Source organism: Pogona vitticeps, chromosome 4, assembly GCF_051106095.1.
Source record: "Pogona vitticeps strain Pit_001003342236 chromosome 4, PviZW2.1, whole genome shotgun sequence".
NCBI lineage: Eukaryota > Metazoa > Chordata > Lepidosauria > Squamata > Agamidae > Pogona > Pogona vitticeps.
Genome location: NC_135786.1, coordinates 49,616,729 through 49,644,669, shown reverse-complemented (window position 1 = coordinate 49,644,669; position 27,941 = coordinate 49,616,729). Strand labels below are relative to the sequence as shown.

Genomic DNA, 27,941 nt, shown 5'->3' with positions numbered 1-27,941 from the left:
GGTGGGATTTTCACTTTGCCCACTCTCTGTGTTTCATGTGGTGAAGAACGAAGGTTATAACAAGTAAACTGGTGGGTGCTGATCACTTTTCATCTTTAAAGAGTGCTTTAAACCAAATCCTCCTCTGACTTGGGTGCAAACGTGAACAGGGGCTGAAACTGAAACTGAAACAGAGGTTTTTATTCTCAAAATGCTTGATGGGGTATGTAGCTGGTTGGTTTGTCTATTTAAAGGCACAGCACCTATTTATTTAACAGGTGCAAAGGTTCAGTACATTCAGGGCAGACTAAGGAATGCACTGATAGGATTTGCTTATACCAAATGTGCTGATGGCCACCAATTTAGAGAGCTTGAAATGGATATTAGGCACATTCATGACTGGTGGATCTACCAGTTCCTTTGATGAGACTATTCAGAAGCAATATGCAACTGTCAGATGGTTACTGGGGAGCAAGAACAAGGAAGGGTTATTGCTTGGAAGTCATGTTTGTCAACTGTCTGAAGACATCTGATCAGGTGCTTTGAGGGGGGAAAGGTGCTATATCAGATGGACCTTTGTCTTGATCCAGTAGGGATATTCTTGTCTTCTTTTCATTCTGGGTTTTCCTAGGATACCTGTTGCCTGGAGTCCATTTCCAGTGCCACTGCTCACCTCTGGAACATGAGAATTAACAATCATCATCATCATCTTACACCTACAGAGCTGGAAGGTTCATCAAGTCCTGCTCCTGTCATGGAAGCACAGTGGGGAATCGAATTCCCAATCTCTGGCTCCACACCCAGATACCTATACCACTGAGCTATCCAGCAATATAGGATAGTAGGCATCTCCTGGAACACAGAGTAACCACATTCCATCAACATATGCCTGGGATAAGGTGTTTCTTATGATAGCCTAAGGAGGCAATCACAAGGAGAAATAGAATGTATTTTGGACTGCCTATGAAGTGGTCTGCTGTGATTTATTTCTTTGCAATCTCACAACATATATATGGGGAATTGTGCTCCAGCTTGACCTTGACCTGTGCCCAAAGTGGAATGTCTTGGTCCAGCCATAGGGCCACCGCTTTCTGAGACCAGGCTGGAGCAATTTCCCAACAGGCAGAAGGGTCACTTTAAGGGAGATCATTGCAAAGCAACTATTTCCAGTGTGATTCAACATGTCTGTGCCGTTCCCACTATCTGGTCGCTCTTATTTTCTGGCAAATGACCAATTTACATACAGGCTAGACTACAATTCAGAGCCTCAGATTATGAGCAAACAGAAAAGCATTTTCCTAAAATACCCTTAAAATGCAGTTTAGATAGTACACATTTGTGGTAGTGGTAGGTGGTCTATGAAACCTGGCATGGTTCAGGATCTCAGTGTGTCTTAATCCAGCCTTAGTTCAGGAACCTCCAACTTTGTTTCACCACTTTGCAGAATAAGCAGGGGGCGTGGAGTTGGACTGTGATCTGACTTGTTGTGAAGTCAGACATCTGCTCTACCTCAGGCTGAACAGCAACTGTACTAGAAGGGTCGTGCGTGAACCAGCTCTGATAGCTGGATGATCATTTGCAAAGGCATTTTCTCGCAGAGAGCAAGAAATCACAAGAGCTTGAAAAAAATCCATTTTTTTTGGACCACAACCTCAGATTCCCTTGATTGTTCTCCAAAATAAATCAATTTTTTAAAAAAAGATTGCATACTGAGCACACATGCACACAAGTGTGTGTGCATCAACCCACAGAAATAAGGCAGCATCTATAAGCTACTGCAAACTAGTGTAGCTGCTCCTCACACAGAGATGTGGTCCTTTCCCCTTTTGTCATCTCAGATACAGATGTAGATACTGACATACCCTTGTGAATAGTTCATCATTTTGGAGTCATTCGAATACAACTGGCATCTGATTCCTTTGGTCTGGATCGTCTGCTCTGGCTCTGGTAAAATGCCTGGCACAAGACGAGGTACTGGGAAAGTGCCTCTGCCCCCATTATGGGAAGAGAATGGAGGGAAGCTGGCAGGAGACTGTCCTGGCTCGAGACGCAATGCAGCCAGAAAGCAGTAATAGGGTTGTTATCTCATGGAGCCACCTTCCTTCTGCTGCATAACTGCAGGCACTGCTTGAAGATTTAGCTAGAACACACTGTGTTAAACTGGCTTGAGAGGAAACACATACATTGGCCTCACTCCTTTCCAAGGAAAAGGGAATAGGGAATACAATCAAGGACAAGAGATGGGTAGAGAAATTTAAGGGGGTGTCATCCAAATAGTGCCCTCCCCAGATAAAGGGATTCTAATGGTTATTATTCTGTTCAGGACTGGGTAGATTTGTGAGTCTTCTGACTGCACACACGGAGAAAACATCAGCTGTTTTGAGTGCTGAAATTGTATTGTGGTTTCCATATGTACTTGACCAGATTTTGTGTGTGTGTGTGTGTGTGTGTGTGTGTGTGTGTGTGTGTGTGTGTGTGTGTGTGTGAGAGAGAGAGAGAGAGAGAGAGAGAGAACTGGAAGTTATTAGAAAGACTGAAGTCTAGAGAGAGGGAAATGGGAGAAGAGAGGAACTCATTGATGAGTAGTAAACTACTTTTAGGAGTGGCATGCAAATTGATTGAAGAATATATGGAAAAGGAGTTATAGGGGAAATTGCTTGCCTTTTGTGAAATTTAAATTCTTGTAATTATTTTCTAATTTGCATCTAGACATATAAAATCAGAGCCATGCAAAGTTTATGCACATGTGTATCCTCTTTTCCTCTCCTGTTTTTTGGTGATGCATAGCCTCTCTTCTGACAAGGTGTAGTGTGTACACTGTAATGGTTTGTCTGGTGTCATGGCAAGATAAGATTCCACCAAGGAGGGTTCATGAACTGCAAAGCAGACGTGCTGCTACATCAAATGAAGGCTTCAGTTGACAGGCAGGTTCATATGGGAAAAGGTGTTCCTTTTAGACTTGGCTTTTTATATATCTTCATTTACATTTTTAGATTGGGTGGAGTTTGGCTTTTCTTTATGTTTACTGAGTAGTAGCAAGGCTGCTAGATGGGTGCAGAATAAATAAATAAATAAATAAATAAATAAATAAATAAATAAATAAATAAATAAATAAATAAATAAATAAATAAATAACTTTAGATATTTATCATTTTTTCTTCTTTTCTTTATCTCATTTGTATACCGGCTTTCTCCTAAAATGGGACTCAAGGTAGGTGACAATCAAACTTTATTAAGCAAATGCAACCTGAAATAAATGAATGGAAGCACTAAAGATTTTAAACACTATTTGAAACCACATTAAAATGTCCTTTGACTTAAATGCCTTTCACAGCACAAGCGGTTACTTGCTAAAAGTCTGCCAGAATAGTTATGTTTGTGGGGAGTAAGAAAGACAACAGAAAAGCAGCAAATCTTGAGTTGCAGAGCCTAGGAAGGGTCAAAAAGAGAACCCTTCTACCCTACTCCCCGCTAAATGTTCTGCAGTAGTTGCCAGAACCTACAGAGCAGCTTCCACTGAAGATTTGAAACTTCCATTGGTATGTATAGGAGCACAGAGTCCCTCAGATGAGCTGGATTCAAGTCTTTCAGATATTTGTAAGTCACAACCAACAGAATGCTAATGGGCAAAACCGGTTATGTAACAAGGCACTCACATTTTTGCTGTAACTAGCCCTAGCCAACTGTTTGAATGCAGCAAGAATGTTCCTGTTGAGGAGGAAGAGAGAGCCTAGTTAATGTGATTTGCATGTGCACCATTATAGCACAATGTTGTCTGTCCATGTACGTTAAAATAATAAAGAAATTTAAGATTCCAGGGTGGAGTTCAAGCTATATTTTTGCACACCTATGGATAGCCATGAGATGCAGCACTCATGGGATGCAGCATGCTGAGTCCACTTGAAGTTTCCAAACACTTTTCAAAGGCAGCCTCATATCTGGTATGTTATAGTAATTAAGGTTTGAAAGGTTGTGTGTATGGAATGTTAAAATAATTAAGGAGTTACAGAAAAAATAGCCTTGAAAATGAAAGTTCTTTTAAAATTGAGGCCTGAACAGTAGCTTACTATAATCATTCCAAAACAATTAACCAGCTTTCCAAGCAAGGTGACTGAGAAATAAAAATTCTGATAGCTAAACATGTTTACACTATAATGAACTTATTTTTGTTACAATGTGTAAAAATGAAAATGATGTTTTGTAAGACCTACAGTGCACATAGATTATAATATTTTGAGTTCAAAATAGTCTAGCGTTTCAGGATTTTAGGGTGATAGTATCCTAGCACATCAACTGCTTAATGGTCCAGAACATTATTACTTTAAGCTCTGCAAAAATATATTCATGCAATAATGTTATTAGCATAGTGTCAGTGTGCAAGATACTGAGTTGCAGACTCCTGGAATTACAAAAGCTGCAGAACCTTTTGGATTTCCTATTGAAAAATTATTATTGGAATACTAAGTTCATGCACCTCCAAGACTTGCAAAAAAGAAGACTGTTTATAATTTGAAGGTAAAGGTAAACAATGGAATGAATTATAAATATAGAGAGATAAGGCATTCAGGAATTCAGCATTCAACTCACATGCCAATGTTTCATGCCACACCACACATATTGGATACCAGCAACAATAATCATAGATTTTTCACCATTTCAAATTGGCTTGGCTTGGTGATCATTTAGAGTTATTTTGTGTATTATCTTAATATGCTTAGAGGCTAAGGAGGTTATTTTTTAAAATATATATTTCTTCTTAAGAACTTTCATATTTTAGAGATGCATTCTCTGTCTTTTGTTTTTAAATGTGCCCTTTTAGGCTATAAGCTTCTCTATTTTAAGATTCAAATATGATTTAAGTTCTTGTCTGTGTCTTTTATTGCTAAAAGCTTACAATTGAAATATGTTTTTCTGACTTAAACATTTGTCTACAACTTAAGTTTAGTTTTTACAGATTTATAAGCCTTTGTGTCTACAGTTTTCTTTATAAGACTTTTGTATGTTTACAACAACTCTGAGGTATTGTGTGCTTATGGAATATAGAAACAGTGTAGATAAATAAAGCTTGTAGAATTAGACAAGCTGATGTTGCCTGGAATCATTGCAACAATGAAAAGACATATACCTTAATACTCAGATGAATATTGATATGCTTGTCAATGATAGTTTGGTTTCATTCTGGAACCCCTAATTGGGGTAAAATGCGAACTGGGAAGAACACAGGCTTCCGATTTTTCCCTGGAGATCTATAAAGTTCTGTAGGGCTCTTAAGGACATGTTCAGGCATCAGAATCCTTAGACTGACAAATCCATGTTAAATTAGTACCACAAAGGGAAATATCTCTGAAAAATCTGCCAGACCAATGACCATAGCATCAGACAGGAATCCTGTAGCACCAACCTTGAAATTAACCCCTCTAAAAAGGATTGAACCCACTGTAAACCATCCCAGATAGATGGCTGAGAAAGTTGTTGTCAATTTATTAAAAATCACTGAGAGCTCTGGAAAAACTAAAATGGACACACTCCTCCTGTCAAGTTTCCAGTGTAAATGATATTTTTGGGTTTAATTCATATATGCAACTAAAGCAATTTCTGTCCCAGAACTAGGCCTCAAGCCAAAATGAAATGGCTCAAGATAATTCATCTCCTTCAGGAACCTTTGGAGCTAAATATCCGGATGCCCAGCTAATTTATGGAACTCCAGATGTTGCTGGGCTATAATTCCCCTCTGTGATAACCAGTAGTAAGACATGGTGAGAACTGCTGCCCAACAACATCTGGAGGGCTTCACCCATCCCTGCTTTAAGACTTTAAATATCAAGCCTAGAGCTTGGAAAAGTTTTTTGTATTACACCTCCAAATCCCCCGCAGCCAACATGGCCATAGCCAAAAGGTAACACCTGTTAGTCAGGTCAGATCTACTGCTAGGCAGAGTGAAGTGACCATCCAAGGTGGCAGATGCTTGAGAGGGTGGCAAGATGCTGAGAAAGAGAGTTATGTGCTACAAAACCTCCTCTGGTGCCTTAGTTGTGGTGAAGGGTGTGATCCCATTGTGAGTGCTCATTGGTCAGTCCTTCCCATCCTTTGTCTCAGGCAGCAAAATTTTGGGCTTACCCTGCCAGTTAGCTACAGCTGAATGGTTGAAATGTGCAAACTAAAGAAGGATGCCTACATTCCGTTAACAAAAGAGTGACAACTGAAAGAGAGAGTGGACAGGAGATGAATGATCACAGAAAAAGTGAGAATCAACAAAATAAAACCTACCCCTGCTAAAATGTGCTCCCTGCAATCTTGTGCATCTGCAGGCTGCTGAGGCATACAAAGAGGCTAGGTGGCTTTCCCACCTCCCACCAATATAACCAAAGTGGCTTTAACAACAGAAATAAGCATTCATCTGACTGAGAGTGGAATGTACACACAGCATGAAAACAAATGCAGCTAAAATAATTACAGGTTGCAAGGAATTAATCAGAGCTGGGTAAATAGCCTGCAGGAAGGCATCAGACACACTTGTCTTTGGTTTCACATAGTTAGAGCACACAGACCTCCACCAGTCCCTCCTGAGTTCTGTGCTTGGTGCAGACAATGGCAGTTGAAAAGCCTGGAGGCAGCATTTTAGCAAAGCTATCGTTATCCTTGGTATGCATGTTTTTTTCTTGTCTCATCCTTGTTCTTGGATCAAATGGGATTTGCAAGTACTTTGAGCTTTGCCCTACAAAACAAAAACCCAAACACCTTAAAAGTGTGAATAATAGCCATTTTGATCTGATGGCACTAGAGATTTATTAAGTAACATTTTCCATCCTGATGCCTTCCAGATGTATCTCCGATGACTGAGAATACTGGGTATGAATGATAGAACATGCCATTCAAGAAATCTGGATGGTAACAAGTTAGAGAAAATTATGGTAGATCAGTTGTTCCCAAGATGTTCTTGAACTAAAACTCCCAGAAGTATTCACCACTAGCTGTGCTGGCCAGGATTTCTGGGAGTTGTAGACCAAGAACATTTGAGAACCCAAGGTCGGAAACCACTGCTCAAAATAATGTCCATGGAAAGTAGCCCATACCAATCTCCAAAGCCTACATCAGTTGAAAAGCTATTTCTATGGTTTTTGTTTGTTATAATACATGAAACACTCAGCATTTATCTATGCATCATCATAAGCACTCATATGGTCTAAGGAAGGAAGGGAAAATCTGTGCTTCATTGCTATCTTAAATAGCCTGCTATTTGAAGAACATTCAGACATATATATTTGTATTAGATAGGCAAGTGGTCCAGAATTAACATGAACTTCACCAGTAGCTGTTTCCTCTGGATCTCTTTTAGAGGAAAAGAATCATCCTCACTCCTTTTACATGCTTTGGGTACTTTTCTAGATAAAATCCTTCAAGTATAAATCATTATAAAGGGGGTCTCACACAAGAGCTTGGAACATTTTAGTTTTCTTTCTTTTTTTAAGCTACAAATCCAAGAATCTCACATGGCTAGTAGACATTTTAGTTGGTGGATTTTGAGAGCTGAAGTCCAAAACAAAAAAAACAAAACAAAACAACCCTTGGCAAAAGAAAGAGAGAGAGAGGCTGCAACTGGCCCTGCCACTAGCACTGGGCGCAGTGTGGGAAGATAAAGAGGAAATTCAGTTTACCATCACTAAATGACAACAAAGCTGGCTAGATAGCTCCATGGTCTAGTATCAGGAGTTTGATTCCTTGTTGTGCCTCCTGGGAGAAGATTCAGCCAGTGGAGTTATGGGCAAGCTGAAAAGACCCAGGGCATGGTAAACCATTTCTGTGTATTCTGTGCCTAGAAAACCCTGGAAAGTATTGCCAAAAGTTGGAATTGATAGCATGCTAAGAAGAAGAAAAGAAAAGACAACACCTTAATCAATGCATATACACAAGATAGGAGTGGGAAATGCCGCCCAGAGACCTTTGGGTAGAGTGGGCTGCATATAAATTAGATAGATAGATAGATAGATAGATAGATAGATAGATAGATAGATAGATAGATAGATAGATAGATAGATAGATAGATAGATAGATAGATAGATAGATAGATAGATAGATAGATAGATAGATAGATAGATAGATAGATAGATAGATAGATAGATAGATAGATGGATGGATGGATGGATGGATGGATGGATGGATGGATGGATGGATGGATGGATGGATGGATGGATGGATGGATGGATGGATGGATGGATGGATCATACTCTATAGACATTGCTAGACTGCAGCTGCCATCCATGCTAGCCAACATTGTCACTGATGAAAGGTACCATGTTTCTATGATATGAGAAAAGACACCATTGTTTGTCTGAAGAAATAATACTCTGTACATAGGACTAGACCTTTAAGTAATAGAAGAATCAGGCTGCCAATCATTCACTGTGTCCAAAGTATAGTTTATATGTTTCAGAAATGTTTAATCCCCAAGACCCTCTTCTGCTGCATGCTAACCATGTTCTTTCTGCAGTGTGTGAAGATTAAAACATGAATGCATACTAGGAGGAAACAAACAGATCTGGGAACAGTGATCAGATGATCATGCAGGCTAGGACTGGGCAGCCAGCAGCCCGTAACATAATTTCCAAAGTGAGCTGTCCTTCCCCTTGCAATATGGAAGGTTGGGACTGAGAATGAAGAAGGCAGAAAGGGAAACAGAGAAGGAGATGGCTCACACATTACTGATTCTGTTCTATTCAATAGTGCCTTCTATCTTACCCTCTGCCAATGTCCATTCCCTCCAAGGGCGTGTGATCTGAGAAGTAAAAAGAGAACACAGCAGCCACCTGCCCCTTTCCCCATGTCAGCAATATATAATAGGCTGAATGCTTTCTAGCTTAGCTTCAACTGTAGGATCATCACTTGGACAGATTCTTTGCCCGCACAAATTATGACCCAAATTGAAGAATAATTTTTTCTTCAATAAGCGGGCAGAGAGATTATGCATAGTTCAGGACATAGCTAAGCAGTTTATCATGGCCAAATTCCTAGTGTGAAGTTCCATTCCCTGAAATCCAGCAGCATTTCAGTGTATAGCCGTGGGAACAGATCTGCCGCTATATTACCCTGCTTAAAATGTCTCCAGGTAGGCAGTGCACAGAAGAGGCCTTGGAAAGTCCAGGGCTTTCCAGACAGATAACCTCTCATGCATTCATGAGCCTCTTTTAACCCGGCCGTTGTTATGTATTCAGGCAGCTAATTCATTGAGACACACTGTGAGAAATGAGAAGGCAGAATCACTGTAGTATTGAAAATTTCATGGCTTGCAAGGCTCATTACAAAACACTTTGAGGGAACAAGACAGAAACAATTTTCCAAGATGTTTCCTTTGCATTTTCAAACCCTGATGAATAACAGTGCTACATATTGTTTTTCCAGCTGCACTGCAACCCAGCTAGGCCACCTCCTCAAACTCTGTTACTTCCTTCCTCTGTTATTTCCACCAACAGCTGTTTGTTTGCTTTAGTCGATGGAGTCTCTACTCCCCGCGCCTTATGCTCCTACACCTTGATTCTTTTGCTGCGAAATTTAAATGTATGTTAGAAGAATCAGAAAAAGAATGGGTGGTTTGCCATGGAATAATCTGGAACAGGCACAGAAAATGGATCTAATGAAGCCTGTGGTTGATCTATGGCAGACGTGTATCCTACTTTGGAGAAGGCACTTCTCTGTCTGAAGGCTTTCTCTCTCTTTGAATGTCTGCCTGTTAAAATCTTATTTAAAATCAAATAGGAAGCTTTTAAATAACCTATGGTAAAGCCATGTAGCTTTTACAAAGATTTGTAGCCTTCTTCATCCTCTTTTGAGATGTGTGTATGTAAAACATTTCCTGTAAGTTACAAATGTAAGTCACAACCCAGGGCCTCCAGGCTGCCTGATCAACCATTTCTGCAACTATGGTCCCTGCTGTTGCTGCTGAAAATTATGGTAGCAATGATGAAGGCAATGACAATGATGACGATGATGATGATTTTGTCTCTGTGGTGGCAACAGGGAGAGCTGCCTTTCGTTTAACCCAAGGTGCAAGGTTCCCCAGCACCTTGTTCACAAGTTAAATTGTTCTCTAGGAAGCTCCCAGAAGCACAAATGTATCTGTGAATAAGTTGCATAGGAAGTGTGCACTGTACAGTGGTGCCTCGCTAGACTGTTACCCCGCATGACAGTTTTTTCGCTAGACATTGACTTTTTGCAATCGCTATAGTGATTCGCAAAACAGTGATTCCTATGGGGGAATTTCGCTGAACAATATTTGGTCCCTGCTTTGCAAACCAATTTTTGCTAGATGACGATTTTGACAGCTCCCTCCGCACTTGCAAAACAGGTGTTTTCAGGACCTAAGCTTCGCAAGGCAGTGATTTAAACAGCTGACCGGCGGTTTGAAAAGCGGCTTTCCTATGGCCGATCTTCACTAGACAACGACAATTCTTCCCCATTGGAATGCATTAAACAGGTTTCAATGCATTCCAATGGGGAAATGCTTTTACCTAGACAATGATTTCGCTAAACAGTGATTTCAGTGGAACGGATTGTCATCGTCTAGCGAGGCACCACTGTATTTTAAAAAGAGGAAACACTTTTAGTGTTCTTTTTGCTACTGCTGCTGTTGCTGCAACAAATTTGTTGGAACGTGGGGGGGTAGAGATCAGAAGGTGCCAGTGAGGCCCCAACTGTTGCACATTGCCTGCTCCTGCTCTGAATAGCACTGTGTAAGCACCATGCTAAATTGCACATATAAGTATAGTAGATCTCTGAAGTCTTACTCTTCTCCTGAATGAAGACCTTGGTGGCGATGTGCTGACATATGTGTTCATTTTGAGTAGCTTTGTGTTTACCTCCCATGATTCTTTCTTAAAACATATTCCCAGTTGGCCTCTGTCTGAGGACCTTTTGGGGCTGCTGGTCATTTCTCTTGTGCAGTAAGCACATACTGCTGACATACCATAAAGTCATGCCACAGAAGTGTTTCCTGCTATAACTCAAAGATCACAGAAGCATAAATAAATCTACAGCTGTTATTTGCCCACAAAAAGTTTAAAGAGCTCATCCACCCTCTGCTCCCATTCACATATTTTGATTTTTCCTTTGTTTGTTAGCTTTATATCCTCCATTAAGATGTGCAATGAATCTAGCAAAGGGACCATAGCATGAAAGAGTGATAACAGTTTAGTATATAATCAGAACAAACAAAGGAATTACTGTAGAGAAGATAATTTTTTGCAAGGAAAACTGAAGGAAAACAAAGGCAAGCCCTCCTAAGGTGAAATGTTTTCAGTAACAGCAAATGAAGGAAAGCTGCCTTTCTATTTAAGCCTCTTTCATGGTATTGACACTTGATAGCTACTGTAGCAACAGGTTTGGTGAACAACAGATACATGCTAGAGCAGAGTAACAACACTGAATCAGCAGCTAACTCTAGCTCAGTGATGGTGAATCTTTTTTGAGCCCAAGTGCCCAAACTGCAACACAAAATCAACTTACTGATTTCAAAGTGCCAATACAGTGGTGACTCGCATGACGACGTTAATTCGTTCCAGCAAAATCGCTGGTGTTAGCTAGGCAGGAAAAGGGGGAAAAGGAGGAAGGGGAGGAGAGAAAATAGCTGAGAAGAATGACTAGAAAAGCCAGCAACAATGTGAAACAGATCTTGTAAGAAGGAAGATAAGTGAAAGCAATAGGGTGGTAAAAAGGTGGAAGAAATGGAAATAGTTCTGAGGCAGTGAGACTCAGCAGCAGAAATGATCTATTGAACTGTAATTGTGATTGTCACCACCTTTAACTGTAGCATTGTATTTGTAATTTTCTGTGGTAAACAGTAATAACTATTGTATTACTGTTTGTATTTGTATAATTTTTTAATTAATATTTCTTCTCACTGAAAATTCAAAACACACAGAGAGAGAGAGAGAGAGAGAGAAAGAAAGAGAAAGAGAGAGAGATGCTTTATATAAATGTATGTGTATGGTGTGTGTGTACATGTTTAAGAGTAGAAAGTGGCAAAAAACGGTCTGAAACTCAACATCAAAAAAACTAAGATCATGGCCACTGGTCCCATCACCTCCTGGGAAATAGAAGGGGAAGATATGGAGGCAGTGTCAAATTTTATCTTCCTGGGCTCCATGATCACTGCAGATGGAGACAGCAGCCCTGAAATTAAAAGGCACCTTCTTCTTGGGAGGAAAGCAATGACAAATCTGGACAGCATCTTGAAAAGCAGAGACATCACCTTGCCAACAAAAGTCCGAATAGTCAAAGCTATGGTTTTTTCTGTCGTGATGTATGGAAGTGAGAGCTGGACCATAAAGAAAGCAGACCGCCGAAGAATTGACGCCTTTGAATTGTGGTGCTGGAGGAGGCTCTTGAGAATCCCCTGGACTGCAAGGAGAACAAACCTATCAGTTCTAAAGGAAATCAACCCTGAGTGCTCACTGGAAGGACAGATCCTGAAGCTGAGGCTCCAGTACTTTGGCCATCTAATGAGAAGAAAAGACTCCCTGGAAAAGACCCTGATGTTGGGAAAGTGTGATGGCAAGAGGAGAAGGGGACGACCGAGGATGAGATGGCTGGACAGTGTTTGCGAAGCAACCAACATGAACCTGACACAACTCCGGGAGGCAGTAGAAGACAGGAGGGCCTGGCGTGCTCTGGTCCATGGGGTCACGAAGAGTCGGACACGACTAAACGACTAAACACACACACAACACACATAAGTCATTAAAATACGTTAAAATAAAATAATAAGCAGCAGGTGAGATAGTTAATTAAAAAAGAAAATACAATAAGGCGTAAGCAGGAATCAAAAGACAAATGTACAGGGAACAAGCGAGCTCGAATGTTAATTGCAGCCAAGGCAAAGTTTGCCACGTTTAAGGTGGTATTGGCGTTAATGTCAGCCAGGAGCCAACAGACCTGGGCGAGATTAGGTCTGTCTTGGATGGAAGTCAGAGAACTTGCCAAAAACCTTGATCTAGGGCAGTGGTAATATGGACATCTCAAAAGGTAGTGAGTGATGTCTTCGACTTCTCCAAGGTGGCAAGGACAAATCCTTAGGTGATAGGGCAGATTCTCGTGTCTGCCCTCTAACACTCTTGAAGGCATACATTGAAAACGTAGAGCGGTAAAGGCCTTGCGAAGGGCAAATGTAGTTATCCAGGTCAAATAGTTTTCCATGACAAAAGTTGACTTATAGAGTGGGAGTGAAAAGGAATAGGGCGAGCTAGAGATGATGCAAAGGTCACTTCTGATATGAAAAAGGCGAATTGTATCCTTGAGACTAGCTTTCACACATTTGGGCGGAAGAGCGGTTAAAGAATCTAAGTCGATGCCATAGGAGTCAGTTATTTGTTTCACAGCACTCACCCAGGATTTAAGAGAGGGGTTGGCCAGTTGTTCTCTAAGGCAGATCTTAGGTAAACTGGTATCATTCATTTGGGACAGTTTATGCCAGTACCGGACTAGTGCTGAGTGGCAGGTGGCAGCTACAGAGATAAGGCCTACTTCTGCCCTAAGTAAGGAGGCTGGTGTACTCCGCGGGACACACAAGATAGAGCGAATGAAGGTGTTCTGTGCGGCGTCTAGGGTCGAAATGTTTGTGTATCCCCAGATTTCGGCCCCAAAGGTCATTTGGGGAATCAGTTTCTTGGCAAAAATTTCAGTAGCGGGCGGAACCAAGTTGCCTCCTTTAGACCTTGTAAAGTGTAGGAGAGCTTGGATGGCATGGGCGGCTTTAAGCCTTGCTGAGTCCAGGTGTTTTGACCAGGAAAGATGAGGGCTAAAAATAATACCCAAGTAACGAAAGGCTGACACTTGCTCAATCGGGAAGTCCCCAAGCCTCCAGGAATGTTTTCTGCTGTGGTTCCCAAAGGTCATCACTTTGGTTTTTGCGTGATTTATTGTTAGTTTTTCATGGTTGCAGTAAGTACTTAATTTGGCCAGTAGTCTACGTAGCCCAACCGGGGTGAGTGAAAAAAGGACAATGTCATCGGCATATAATAATATTGGAAGTTTTATGTCCCCAATTGTCGGCGGAAAGAAATCAAGGCCTTGGAGCTCAGATACAATGTTGTTTATGTAAAAGTTGAAAAGAAACGGAGCCAGCAAGCAACCTTGGCGGACCCCCTTTTCGGTAGTAATTTCCTCTGAAAGCAACACAAAATCAACTTACTGATTTCAAAGTGCCAATACAGTGGTGACTCGCATGACGACGTTAATTCGTTCCAGCAAAATCGCTGGTGTTAGCTAGGCAGGAAAAGGGGGAAAAGGAGGAAGGGGAGGAGAGAAAATAGCTGAGAAGAATGACTAGAAAAGCCAGCAACAATGTGAAACAGATCTTGTAAGAAGGAAGATAAGTGAAAGCAATAGGGTGGTAAAAAGGTGGAAGAAATGGAAATAGTTTTGAGGCACTGAGACTCAGCAGCAGAAATGATCTATTGAACTGTAATTGTGATTGTCACCACCTTTAACTGTAGTATTGTATTTGTAATTTTCTGTGGTAAACAGTAATAACTATTGTATTACTGTTTGTATTTGTATAATTTTTTAATTAATATTTCTTCTCACTGAAAATTCAAAACACACACACAGAGAGAGAGAGAGAGAGAGAGAGAGAAAGAGAAAGAGAAAGAGAGAGAGATGCTTTATATAAATGTATGTGTATGGTGTGTGTGTGTACATGTTTAAGATATTTATAAATATACATCTAGACTGACATATGCACATAGACAAATATATGACTATATTCTTTTTGGCAGAAACATTCTTTTGTGTAGGGTGGGTTCATGAGATTCCTAAAAAAGGTCTGCATACAGTTTTTGCACCAATTAATGCATTCCTATAGGCTTCAAACTCACCGTCCAGAAATGATCCTCCATAGCGCGGCAATTTTCGCTGCCTGTGCAGTGAGGAATCCATCCCAGAAAACAGCGGGCAGCCATGTTTTTCACCTGGTGGCCATTTTGAAACCACTGATCAGCTGTGCGAAAATCATCACTTTGCAATGATCGGTTACCGAAGCAGGGAACCGCTCATCGCAAAGCGAAATTCCCCCATAGGGAACATTGTTTTGCGATCGCTTTTGCAAAAACATCAACGTCATGCAATTTTGTCATCAAACGGAGCGCTCATAAAGTGAGGCACCACTTTACTGCAATTAAAAGCCGAATGCTGAGGTTTTAGTTTAGAAAAAACAACTGCTCCTGAACTGCAAGGGTTAAATGCTTATTTCCACCACCACCACCCCATGGGCGGTATTAAGAAATTAATACTTACTGGTCCTCCAATCCCCCATTGGGCTAGACCAGTCATGGTCACCATTGCACCCCTCCGCTGGACCCCTGTACCAGCAGAAGGGAGTGCCAAAATCTGGGATCGAAGGAGGGGTAAGTATTTCTCTATGGCGACTTATGGCTCGTGTGCCCACAGAGAGGGCTGTGTGTGCCAGATGTGGCACACATGCCATAGGTTCGCCATCCCTCTAGCTTCTTTGTTAGCCTGACAATTTACACACCAACAGGAAAGACAACATGCATTATCAGAAAGAGCCTGAGGACATTTGTATAAAATCAGGAATGTTTTTTCTAATTTAAACATTAGAATTACAGAAGTTCTAAATTAAACATTCAGAATTACAGGGCACCTCACTAAAGAGAAGGGGACAGTGATCAGGTGACCTACATAACGGTTGAATCTGCTGGTCAAGTGCTGCTCACATGGATGAACAACATCACAGCTCCTGATCTGTCATGTGTTTTTTCATCTTTAGATCAGATTTTGGCTTGGACAGCCTCTCAAATGAAGGAAGCCTTCAAAAGGAAGCTTCTGATTGGGCAACCTTTTGATTCAAAGGCTGTTCTCCCTAAAAGAGGACTTTCAGCCACCTTGCTCTCTTATCCATTTCCAGTCCCAAGCAGAACCAAAACTAGGATAGCTGATGGCCACATTCTTCCTTGGCTGATCTCAACATTTTCCAGATGGATGGATGGGCTAATGGATGGATGCATAGGTAAACCTTTGGCCCAGGAGCTACAAAGCAAAACTTATTTACCTGAGAATAAGCCCAATTGAATCCACCAAGACTTAGGTAAAGTAAAGGTAAAGGTTCCCCTTGACAATTTTTGTCCAGTCGTGTTTGACTCTAGGGGGCAGTGCTCATCCCCATTTCCAAGCCATAGAGCCAGCGTTTTGTCCGAAGACAATCTTCCGTGGTCACATGGCCAGTGCGACTTAGACACAGAAGGCTGTTACCTTCCCACCGAGGTGGTACCTATTTATCTACTCGCATTTGCATGCTTTCAAACCGCTAGGTTGGCAGGAGTTGGGACAAGCGACGGGATTCGATCTTACGACTGCTGGTCTTCTGACCCTGCAGCACAGGCTTCTGCAGTTTAGCCCACAGCGCCCCGCCAAGACTTACTTCTGAGTAAAACTGCTAATTTTAAGGAGCCACTAGTTCGTCAGTTTTACTGCAAAATCACCAATGTAGCAACCCACTTGCTACCAATGTCTGAGCAGAGATGTATGTGGTTGCACTCTAAATGTTCAAAATATGCATAGATGTTCTCATCAGAATGCGTTTGTCCCATTTCCTCTGTTGGGATAGAAGATGCTCAGTAATTATCTAAGCACATATATACAAAAATTGCCATGGCTTTGTATGAGGAGCTCTTAAATAGTTACCATGTCAGATTAAAAGATATCTTGGCAGGAAAACCCTTCTTTGTTCATTTATAACATGTGCATTACAATCTTTCTGCTTAATCTCTTTATGTAAAATTTGGAATACAGGGGAATGAACTGTCAAAATAGCTCTGTTCCCTTTTATGCACTGCAATTTGGTCAGGGTTGTGAGGAGAGAATTATATACACAAGCACACCTATGGGAGACGCTTCCAGCACCAGATGCTAGTAATTGAAAGACACAGTCCTATACTGCTTACCTGGGAATTCAGTGGGACTTACCTCTGAGTAGACCTAGCCAGAAATGTAGTGTAATTTTAATATTAGGATGTTCAGTGCTAGAACTTGTAACTCTGGATGTTTGTGAGCTCTGATTTTACCACTTTCAAATATGTGCATTTAGGCCATAGACACTAAAGTCAGATGACTTTAATAAAAACAAAAGAAAAACACCTCAACCAGTAATGACTTTTCATTCCATTCCATTTCACAGACCCCAATAGATTCCTGACAATGAAAGTGATCACAGGGGGGAAACTTGAGTGTTTGGTGGTGAAATTAAAAATGTTAAATTTCTGAAAAATCTGTACCCTTATGTAATGTGACTTGTGGTGAAAGGATTTCAGCCAACAGATAGCTTTTAACTGTCTGACAGCACAAGAGGGATCTCATGACTCAGGTAACAAATGAGCATCTTTCAGCAGTCCTTCTCTGCCAAGGTAATATCTCTTTGAGTATTTTGACTGGGTGACTAAAAGAGGTGTGTGTGTGTGTGTGTGTGTGTGTGTGTGTGTGTGTGTGTGTGTGTGTGTGTGTGTGTGTGTGTGTGTGTGTGTGTGTGTGTGTGTGTGTGTGTGTGTGTGTGTGTGTGTCTCCCTATATGGGACTTTCCCTGAAAATATTCTGAAGACTTTACCACAGCTTCCTGCAACCTGATGTCCTCCAGATGGTTTGGAGTACAACTCCCATCAGCCACAAACAGAATGGGAACTAAGTTGGAGGTGATTCAATTATCAAGTGCCAAATTCTGCTGCCACTTGCTGATGGCTTTTGCTCATGGTCAACGTATCTGCAAGTACTGCCCATATATTTTGAAGACTAATTAAATGTTATTGAAGTGAACTTTACAGCCCTCAGCAGTGTGGATGCCAGTCTGTCCACATTACAGGCAGATCGGGCTCAGAGGTACTCTGGGCAATTTGACAGAATTGCCCCTGCCTATATAGAACAGATCTAATTTTCTGCCGCAGTACTGCAAAATTCCTGTTAGAGAAGCAAGCTCTGACGTGCTTGTTTGAGAACACTGTCAAAAGGGAGCACCGCAGCCCCCTCATTGATTCAGAAGTGTTCTTAGAAATTTTATTGTTCACTTGGGTTTTTTAACCTAAATTTGTAGCCATTTATTTGGTTAGCATGTGTCTTTGTTCCTCTCACCAGTGTTGCCTACGACATATTTTATATTGTAGTTTCCAGTGTTGTAATTATATTGTACATGGTCTTAACTGAAAGGTAATTAACAAGTTTCAGGAAGAAACTGATAAACGTCCACCTTAGAAAAAGGCAAAATGAGCTTGATGACTGAAATTGTGTGTTTATGTGGAGACAGTATCACCCTGTTTGGAAGTGTTGTTACTAATATTTAAAATCAGTGGTGGGTGTACTCCCAGCAGGTCAATTCAAGTTTAGATCACTAACTATAAGCTTCCTCTGTGATGAGGGGCAGACAATATTGCTTTTTTTTTCTCTTGTAGAGTTCTAAATAGTCTTAGAATGTTTTTGATGTGTACATATTCTTGCAGTCTTGTTTAGGAATTGGAGGGCATAAGCGGGCAGGAAACAACATATTGCATCTTTGATTATTATTTTTTTAACATTTCTTTGATGCTTTTTGTCAGATTAGCTCAAGGCAACATGCAGAGGTCTCCTCTCTCACACCCTCTTATTCTCGTGACCATATTGTGAGGGAGGTCAGGTTAAGAGAGAGCGACCAGCACAAGATCACCCAGTGAGCTTCATGCCCAAGTGATGATTTGAACACAATGTCATGGATCCTGGTTCAATACTCCAATCGCTGTGTCACACTCGTTGCCTAAGAAGGGGTACATTCTTACTTTTACTGTCTGCAAAACATCAATGACCCCCGGGGTCCCTCAAAATGGCCACCCAAGGGGATAGCAGATTGTGTAAACAGGCTTCTCATCAACGCTCAGGACATCATGAGCCTTCCTGCTACTGGGCTCAGCATTCTTTTGCTCAAGTTACTTTTTAAAAAGCTTTATAATCGGGGAAGAAGGAAGCAGGCACAGCCATGGTTACAGATTCTAATTTTAGTGGGGTTTTTTTTTTACCTTTTAAAATACCTATTATCCTTTTTTTGTGACAAAATGGAGCTTATTCCAAATCAAACGTGTTTGGCAACATGGCAGCTGAAACAAACTCCATTGTACTCCTGCAATCATGATTACAGTTCAGAAATATTAGCTTTTTGGAACACACTGGTCACGTTGGCCGTGGATCCTGAGTGTGGTGTTCCAAAAAGGTAATGCTTTGATTCAGAACTTAAGTGCTACACATGTCCCTTATAAGACCCTCATCCAAGTGCTCTAAAAATTGCCTTAAGGGTTGGCAGACAAAAGCACCAAATGGAGCAGAGGGTACTGCCTGCCAAGAAGTAGGTGATCATTACCTTAGAGTAGGCACAAGTTCTAACAGAACACATTCTCCACAGTGCAAGTTGCTTCCCCATCAAAGCTCAGATCAGAGAGAGGATATAGTGATTCAAAGGTCTGGACCGGAAAACACATGATTACATACATGTACACACACATGAACCAGCAATATGGTTACCAAGCCACATGGCCCAATGACACACAGAGCTGGGTAATCTCTGAGGATCTAGGGGCCATTTTTGTCTTCCCATAGATCTTACAGGGCTGTGCTCTCCCCCCTCTGACACCCCTGGCCCTTCAGCACTCTGGAAAAAGCCTTACCCCAGATCACAAAGTATGCTTCCTGGAAGCCTTGATGGGGACATGATTTGCCCTATAAACATCATTTATAGGGCAAATCTAGGGCCTTTTGGGCTCAGAGATTTGAGGAGGCTCAGGGACTACAGTAAGTGCCACACTTTGCTCCCTTGTGCAGTATGAAAACAAAGCATTTATCTGAAACACAGGGCACTTTCTCATCCACACTAAATAATGGGTTAAAGTAATCAATTTCTGAGTATGTCCGAACAACTGAAAGTCCTGGGCTCACTGGCCTGATCTGATGAGAGCTGGCCATGCAGAAAATCAGGACATCAACCTAAATTGCATCTCATCTTTAATTATGAATGGAATTAAGGTTTTAGGGTAAGGTTGCCTAACTGGTAAGATAAACAAGTTCACTGACAGTGGAAATTCATAGTATAAGGGTGTTATCTGCAAACTTCATTAGCATCAGTATTTAAAAAGAACACATCTGGATTGTAATGTCCTGACCAAGCTATGTATCATATTTGTTTGTGTAGCATGTTTTGTAATTTTTTTATCTATATGGTTTCATTTCCATAAAACACCCACTACAATTTAAATAAAAACACTAATATTAATATCTAGCTGAAAGGGGTAAATTTAAATTTCTCTCTCCCTTCTCCCATGGCATATCAATCACTACCAGTGTCTGTTTTCTTTTTAAGTATTCATCCAAACCTCAGTAGCAGATGAATAGGGATGGTTCACTAAGGAGAAGCTCTAAACCAAGAGAGTTTTCAAGTTTGATTTAACCCTAGTAGCTCTCCACAAGTAATTTAGTTCAGAACATGGAACAATTATTTTTTGACTCCAGCTCTCCAAATTCCCTGGCCAGCATGCCGATTTACTATGAAAGAATATGGGAGCTTTAACTCCCCAAAACCTAATCTTTCCAAAACTCTGTGTCCTGTACAGCAAAATATAACATAAAGAATTGAAGCAAGAGATAAAGACTTGAATAACTTCCTCAGTTCTAATTTCTCACCGAAAGAGCTTCTCTCGTCAATTTTGCTCCATGACAAAAGAGAACTTAACCATTGCCAAACCTCTCCTCTTGAGTAAGGCACAGGATCTTTGACCTAAAGTGAAACTGGCAGGACTGTATGGCGGCTGTGCAATATGTTGGAATGTGCTGTCTGAGCATATTGTGTTTTCTAACATGTTCTGTTACCTCCGCAGGTCAAATGGAGGGATACTTGCTTAGCAGCAACAACAAACCATGGAAATGTACAGGAAAGGTGAAGCATGAACAAGCACAGCCGTGTGGGAGGGCAGCTGGAGCAAACGGCTGAAACCTTAGTGATACCTTTTTTATTTAGGGGATGAGAGTGGCGATGCACAAGTTGGCAGAAATCTGAACTGAGAAAGGTGGACAAAACAACTTGGGCTTCAGCTATGTGCCTGCTGCTTTGTCAACATCCTCACAAATATGAACATTATGCACAACCTTGTTGGGAGGGGCAAAGGGAATCCCTATTCATTTCCTTCCCACTTTTCATTTTGACGTTCTTTAGCTAATCTATTGCTTGCACAATGCGCCTTCCCAACTGATTGATCTTCCCCCTCTCCTGAGGGATGTTTAACTAGATGCTAATTTAGTACCATGGTCAGCTCCGAAGCATATCAAAATGAACAAGAGCTCATTTGGCAGCATTTAAGCATTGATTATTTCAAAACCTGTAGATGGGTAAAGTGCTGCCTCGAAGTTTGGGCCAACTGCAGGCCAAACACAACTTGAGCAAAGCTCACTGGTTTGTCTGAATGTCTGAGGAGTAGCTCACCTTTGACCCCTCCCCTTCATGGAGAACACTCCACTAGAAGTGTGCCTGAGAATTGCAGTCTGAAAACGCACCTTTACACACCTCTTCCACCCCATTTTCTGCTCTGAAAATGGAAAGCCTACCGAAGATCTTTAACCGAAGGTCACTGACATCTTTGTACAGTTAGCAAATGACTTCTCCTTGTATAGCAGTGGCAACTGGGACCAGTGTCTTCAATTTTGGAGGTGGATTTGTGAATGCATGCATGGTTTTCAATGCCTTTACAAGAGCCATCTAAGTTGCTGAACCCCATTCCCAAAATATGTGTGACACCTTAGATAACCCCTGTAAAGTAACTCATTTTTCAGTGCAGTAGCCATACTAGTTTGTTGCTGGAAAAAACAGTTATGGAGCCTGGGGCACTATGAAGACTAGCAGATTTAATTGAGATCATCCTTTTGCATCTGGTGCATGTGAAGAAGACAGGTACAGTCCCCAGATGCTTAAGTCAAACAAAATCACTGAATCTCACAGGTATCCTAGGAGTCTTTGTTGTTTTTGAAGTGCAGTGTAGATTCACAGCTCTTCCCCACCTTCCCAGAACAGAGTCACCAGCCAGAAGATGGAATTCCATCAACATCAGCTCCTCTTCTATAAAACAATATTCTCTGTGTGAACATCTCATCAGTTTCTTCTCCCTGAAATTACAGGTGAAACTGCCAGCTAAATAGAAAACCCCACACTCGTCTGCTCCAGTGGTGCTAACAGTAGCTGAATCTGCAGAAATCACTACATTAATTCTGTCTCACTTGTACTACTGACATCCCTGAACCCAATTCAAAGTGTTGGTTTCAATCAGGAGAGCTTTATATGACTTGAAATCTTGGGATGTGATGGAATATTTCTTATATGTGCCTACCTAAATCTTAAAGAGGTGCAAAAACTGTATGCAGACCTTTTTTAGGAATCCCATGAACCCACCCTACACAAAAGAATGTTTCTGCCAAAAAGAATATAGTCATATATTTGTCTATGTGCATATGTCAGTCTAGATGTATATTTATAAATATCTTAAACATGTACACACACACACCATACACATACATTTATATAAAGCATCTCTCTCTCTTTCTCTCTCTCTCTCTCTCTCTCTCTCTCTCTCTCTCTGTGTTTTGAATTTTCAGTGAGAAGAAATATTAATTAAAAAATTATACAAATACAAACAGTAATACAATAGTTATTACTGTTTACCACAGAAAATTACAAATACAATGCTACAGTTAAAGGTGGTGACAATCACAATTACAGTTCAATAGATCATTTCTGCTGCTGAGTCTCACTGCCTCAAAACTATTTCCATTTCTTCCACCTTTTTACCACCCTATTGCTTTCACTTATCTTCCTTCTTACAAGATCTGTTTCACATTGTTGCTGGCTTTTCTAGTCATTCTTCTCAGCTATTTTCTCTCCTCCCCTTCCTCCTTTTCCCCCTTTTCCTGCCTAGCTAACACCATTTAAAAAACCACCTTAGATTCCCATCTTCTTTCTCTAGCTTCTGTTCCTCCGTCCACCTTACACAGTTCACACTCCAAAACTCTCAGGGGAAGCTGTTACAGTCTGAAGAAGAGAAAAGGTTTGTGCAGCAGGAGACAGTCCTTTATTTATTTTTTCTGGCACGAAATACTTGGCATTTACAGGTTGTTACCAGAATTTTGAATTATGTCCCTAAACATAGAGAAGGTCCCTGCAGCTGTTATAAAATCAGTGTCACATCATCCCAAAACAAAACAAAAAAACTATTCAAATAGAAGCCAGAGATCATTAATGAAATGTGTTGCTTACTAGGCTTGGCTATACTCAGTGCTCTCCATGGTCCTGACTGCACACCATCCTAGGTTCCTGGCTTGAAGATGGTCTTCATTTGTATAGCAAGAATTTAAGGTGCCGTTTAGTAATGATGCTGCTGACTCTTTTAATCTGGTGTTTGGCCTTGTGAACACAAGATGTTTTGTCCAAGTTCATAGAATTCCTTACTTCCAAACTGCTCCTGTCCCTTCCTGAATTTACCTTAGGGGAAGAGATATTTGAGAAGCTTTATACATAGCAGAAGAAATATAAGGCTTAAGGAATCTGTTGGAGGGGAAGAGATATTTGAGAAGCTTTATACATAGCAGAAGAAATATAAGGCTTAAGGAATCTGTTGGAGCTGAGAAGCACAACAAATGGATTCCATAAGTGTCCATTGTCTGTTGGTATGAAGTTCCCTAATCATTTTTAATTCCAACATTATTGTGGGGAAAGCCACTGCAATAATACATTAAGTGCACGAATCAACCCAATTATGTCAAGGGTACCTTTTTCCTATGAGTTATTGTCCTTGTGGTCACTGTCACTAACAATTATAGTGCAGTAAACCTCCTTGGGTGAGCACACCTGAAATGTCAGTGTTCAGAGAATTAGTCCATTGTATGGTGAAAAATAAACCTAAGCAGCCAGGGGTATAAATGGGCTGCCAATGGGACATTGATTAACTGGCACTTTTCAGCCACTGAGATGGTAATCCACTAATTGCTCCATCTCTTTCAGAGGCACAATCCCAGATTGGGTGGAGCTAAGGAAACATAGGCTTCACTTCCAAAGTAAACACAGTGCTCCTTTATTAAAAAGCATTATACGATTCCTGTGTCAGAAGCACGGGCAGCCCAAAGAGGACACCTACCGAGTGAACAATCGCTGTTTCACATGGAACTGTGCACAAAGATGAACCAAGTTAGTGAACTCAGCTACCACTTTTTAAAAAAAGAAGTACTTTTGCAGCAGGAAACATGCTGAGAGTTTTAGAGAATGATACTAACTCTTTTTTTCTAGAACAAAGGAGGTATTAAAAATAAGGGGAAAATCTACATAACAATAGGAACAATAGCAATAACAGATATATCTAGTAATGTGTGCTGCGCTTAGCAGAGTAACAAAGAAAAAGACATCTGTGTGCTTCCAGGAGCTTACAAAAATGTAAAATCCAACACTGGGGGAGGCAACAGAGGGATGGAAGAAAGAGGGAAGAAAGCAAATGTGGAGGGAAAATATATAATCAGTCAGATCTAGATTTATGTTCCATGGGGAATGAGCACTAAGGGATTAAAGGAAGGTGGTTTTCTAAGCTGAATTCTGAAGAGAAATTTGAAGGAAGTGGTGGAGGCATTCTGGGAATTGGTCTCTGATAAAAGGGGCAGAAGGGAAAGAAGTGTAGACCCATCTGAAAGTCTTCTGTTTCTCATACAACCATGCATGGCAGAACATAGGAGTGATTATTACAACCAGCATGCTGTGACAGCAAAGGCAGGGGTCTGTCTTTTGCATGTTTAATTCATCATGCTACCAAAGCCCAACAATGATTCTGCAGCTTCCTCAAAGCTTTACCCCTTGGCAAAGACAAGGGGAGAGAGAAGCTGGCATTGTCAAAAACTACCACCTGAAAGCTGGCTTGAACTGGCTTGGACTATTCCCAAATGCTTCCCTTATCTCTGGCCTTTGCTACGGGGGAAGGAAGCCTGGTCCATTTGGAGCCACCTGTCTCAAGGCATGGGGAGCACCTTGAGGTGGGACTCTTGATAGAGCAGCTCCCTCATATCACCCTTGACTTACTTGATCTCATTAAATAGTAGAAGCTGAGTAAGGCCAGGCCTGGTTAATATTTGGATGGAAGATCACCAGGGAACACTTGGAGTATCAATGCAGGGCCAGGAAAGAATCCAGACTGGAAAGCTGTTGTCAGCCAATGTTGATAATATTGGGCTAGATGGACAAAGGCCTGACTCTGGGTACAAGGGCAGCTTCCTGTGTTCTACTTTGCCAGTGTTCAGCATTTGCCTGACAATGGGGAAGAGGGAACTCACACTGTTTCTGTGTTCAGTGGTGAGAAAAGGGCTTCTTCGGCGATGCACAGCATAGGCATGGTGCCATCTGCCCACAAGGCTTGTTTTTCCCAGGCAGTTTGCACTGCTCTTCATTAAAGAAGGAAAAAACATTGTTTTTCCAGGATACCTAGAAGCTTTTTTCTCATTATGCAGCACAGAAGCCACACACTCTCTCTCTCTCTCTCTCTGTGTGTGTGTGTGTGTGTGTGTGTGTGTGTGTGTGTGTGTGAGAGAGAGAGAGAGAGAGAGAGAGAGAGAGAGAGAGAATGGTGTGATTGTGTATGCAAACAGTGATGATTTGTGAAAGGATGAAGGGATATGTAAGACCATGAATATGGGAGTAGTGTGTTTATCTGTATATATTTTCATGCCACCAACCTTTGTTCTGACTGTGACCACTGCTGGTAAGTGGATCCCAACCATTTCTACTAAAGGAATTCTTTCCTTAAGGTTGAGGGTTGCATGAGAAGAGAAACATTCTAATTTGTTTTATTTTTATTTGTGGAAGAGAGCTAAGGCTTGATTTTCACTTCCATCAGGTAGAATTTACCAATCTTGCCTTCATTTCCCATTCATAATCTAGCTAACTACTTTCTTGGCAGAAATAATTGCACAAACAGCCAGGTCTGAAGTAGGGATCACAGTCTGTTCCTTGCTACTAATCCTTGATGTGTTCATACAAATATTTAGTGTAGAAATCTGAGACCAAGGATTAGCCAAAAAACAAAACAACACAACACAAACCCAGAAAAAATACCTCTCACCAACCCATATGACCTACAGGTTCCACACAAACCCATCAAAAACTGTGGGTTCCTAAATAAAATAAAATAAAATAAAAATATATAATCCTTTATTAAAAAAATAGAATATATGATCTCATAGGAAGAAGTGCTGTCAGAAAGATTCTTCTGCATATTACTTCAAATGCCATATTCAAGGGGGGTTAAGCAATGGAAAAACTGCTTAGATTCTATGAAAGAAAACAGCAGCAGCATCCGCTAGAGAATTAGTCATCACAGTATCTTTGCTGAGCTTTAAGTGTGATTTTTAATCACCCTCCATCACCCTCTGTATCCTAAAGTACGGTGGAAACACTGCACTAATCTTCTGCAATACATAGGGTTCTAAACCCCTAGAAGTGGTAGGATCAAAAGCTGTCGCTTTCTCACTGCATACTCCTGCTGGCTGCCACCCACCCACCCAGATGAGGTAAGATTGCTCTCAGGGGAACGAGAGAGAGAGAGAGAGAGAGAGAGAGAGAGAGAGAGAGAGAGAGAGAGAGAGAGAGAGAGAGAGAGAAATAGGCAGTTTCACAGAGGAATTAAGAGATGATAAAAAGTGTTACTGCTGCAGAGATTGCATTCTGCAGAACTGCTTTGTTCACCCAATAAACATACAGAGCACATGGTCTCTTCCTGATCACCACTCACCAAATGAAAACAAACTAATTTGCAAGGTGTGAAGTGGGAAAGATGTTAGAGGATAATCGTCCATCTTTTACTGCTTAAGTCAGTTGTGATTCTAATTGCAGTGCTCCCCATCTCACATTGTTTGGCCATAGAAAGCAATGTTGGTTCTTTCAAAAGCCCGATGTCTCACTCTGTAGGCTCCTTCCACAGAGCAAGGAGAGATAGCCACAGAGATTGCATGTTTACAATCAGGAAGGACCTGACTGCATCCAAGCCTTGGCAGTTCTCTGTAGAGATGAAGCTGTCACTTTTTGCAGTCTCATACGTCTACAGAAAGCTCACCAACTGTATCTCTTGTATGGATGGTTCCCCCTCCAACAGTGAAAGTGAGTGAGAGATGGGGGGGGGGAGGCTGGGTGCAGGGAGTCCACTTCCTGTAAGTTCCATTGAGTTCAATGGAGCTTTCTCCCAGGTGAGTGCATTCAGGATTACAGCCTTTTTTATCTGCATAGCTGGCAGGGAAGGAAAATGACTTAAAAAAATTATGGAGGAGCAGAGAGGTCACACCACTAGATGCAATCTTGGCAGAAACCTCAGTGCATATAGACCAGGAATGGTGTGTGAGAGAGTGCTTCTAGATGTTACAGAACTGCAACTCCATTCATCCCTCAGTTCAGCACTGCCTGGACCTCCTATAGTCTGGTGAAAAGAGATAGCAGTTTTTCCATGGGAAACCTGACATCTGTAGCCACAACTGTTGCTGCTCCCAGACTTTGGAACCCCCTCCCACTGGAGGCTAGGGTGGCCCCATCTTTGCCGTCCTTCTGCAAGCAGGTGAAGGCCTTCGTATTCAGGCAAGCTTTCCCTTAATGACTGCCTGCCTGATTGGGATTTTTAAATGTATTGTTATCCTTACTGCCTTGAATGTGTTTTTGGTGTTGCTTTTACTTACTGTATTTTAGAGTAGTATCTGTTTCATCCTTTTTGCTTTTGTATCTGTGCTGCTTTTAGCTTTAAAGACTGGCTTTTAATAATGTAAGCTGCCTTAGGTATTTTTTAAGGAGAAAGTCAGAGTAAAAATATTTTAAACAAACAAGCAGGCAACATCCTAGATGCTAAGCACTGTCTAAACTTTTATATGAATGACCAAGTTTGAAGAAGTGGTGGAAA

General features: G+C 41.2%; 1 long non-coding RNA gene across 1 annotated transcript; it reads left to right on the top strand.

Moving 5' to 3' along the window:
* The first annotated feature begins 30 nt into the window (after window positions 1–30).
* LOC144588679 (uncharacterized) lies at window positions 31–27,753 on the top strand. The gene is made up of 2 exons (XR_013544334.1): window positions 31–71; window positions 20,862–27,753. It is a non-coding gene; the product is annotated as an uncharacterized LOC144588679 (long non-coding RNA).
* The last annotated feature ends 188 nt before the right edge of the window (window positions 27,754–27,941 follow it).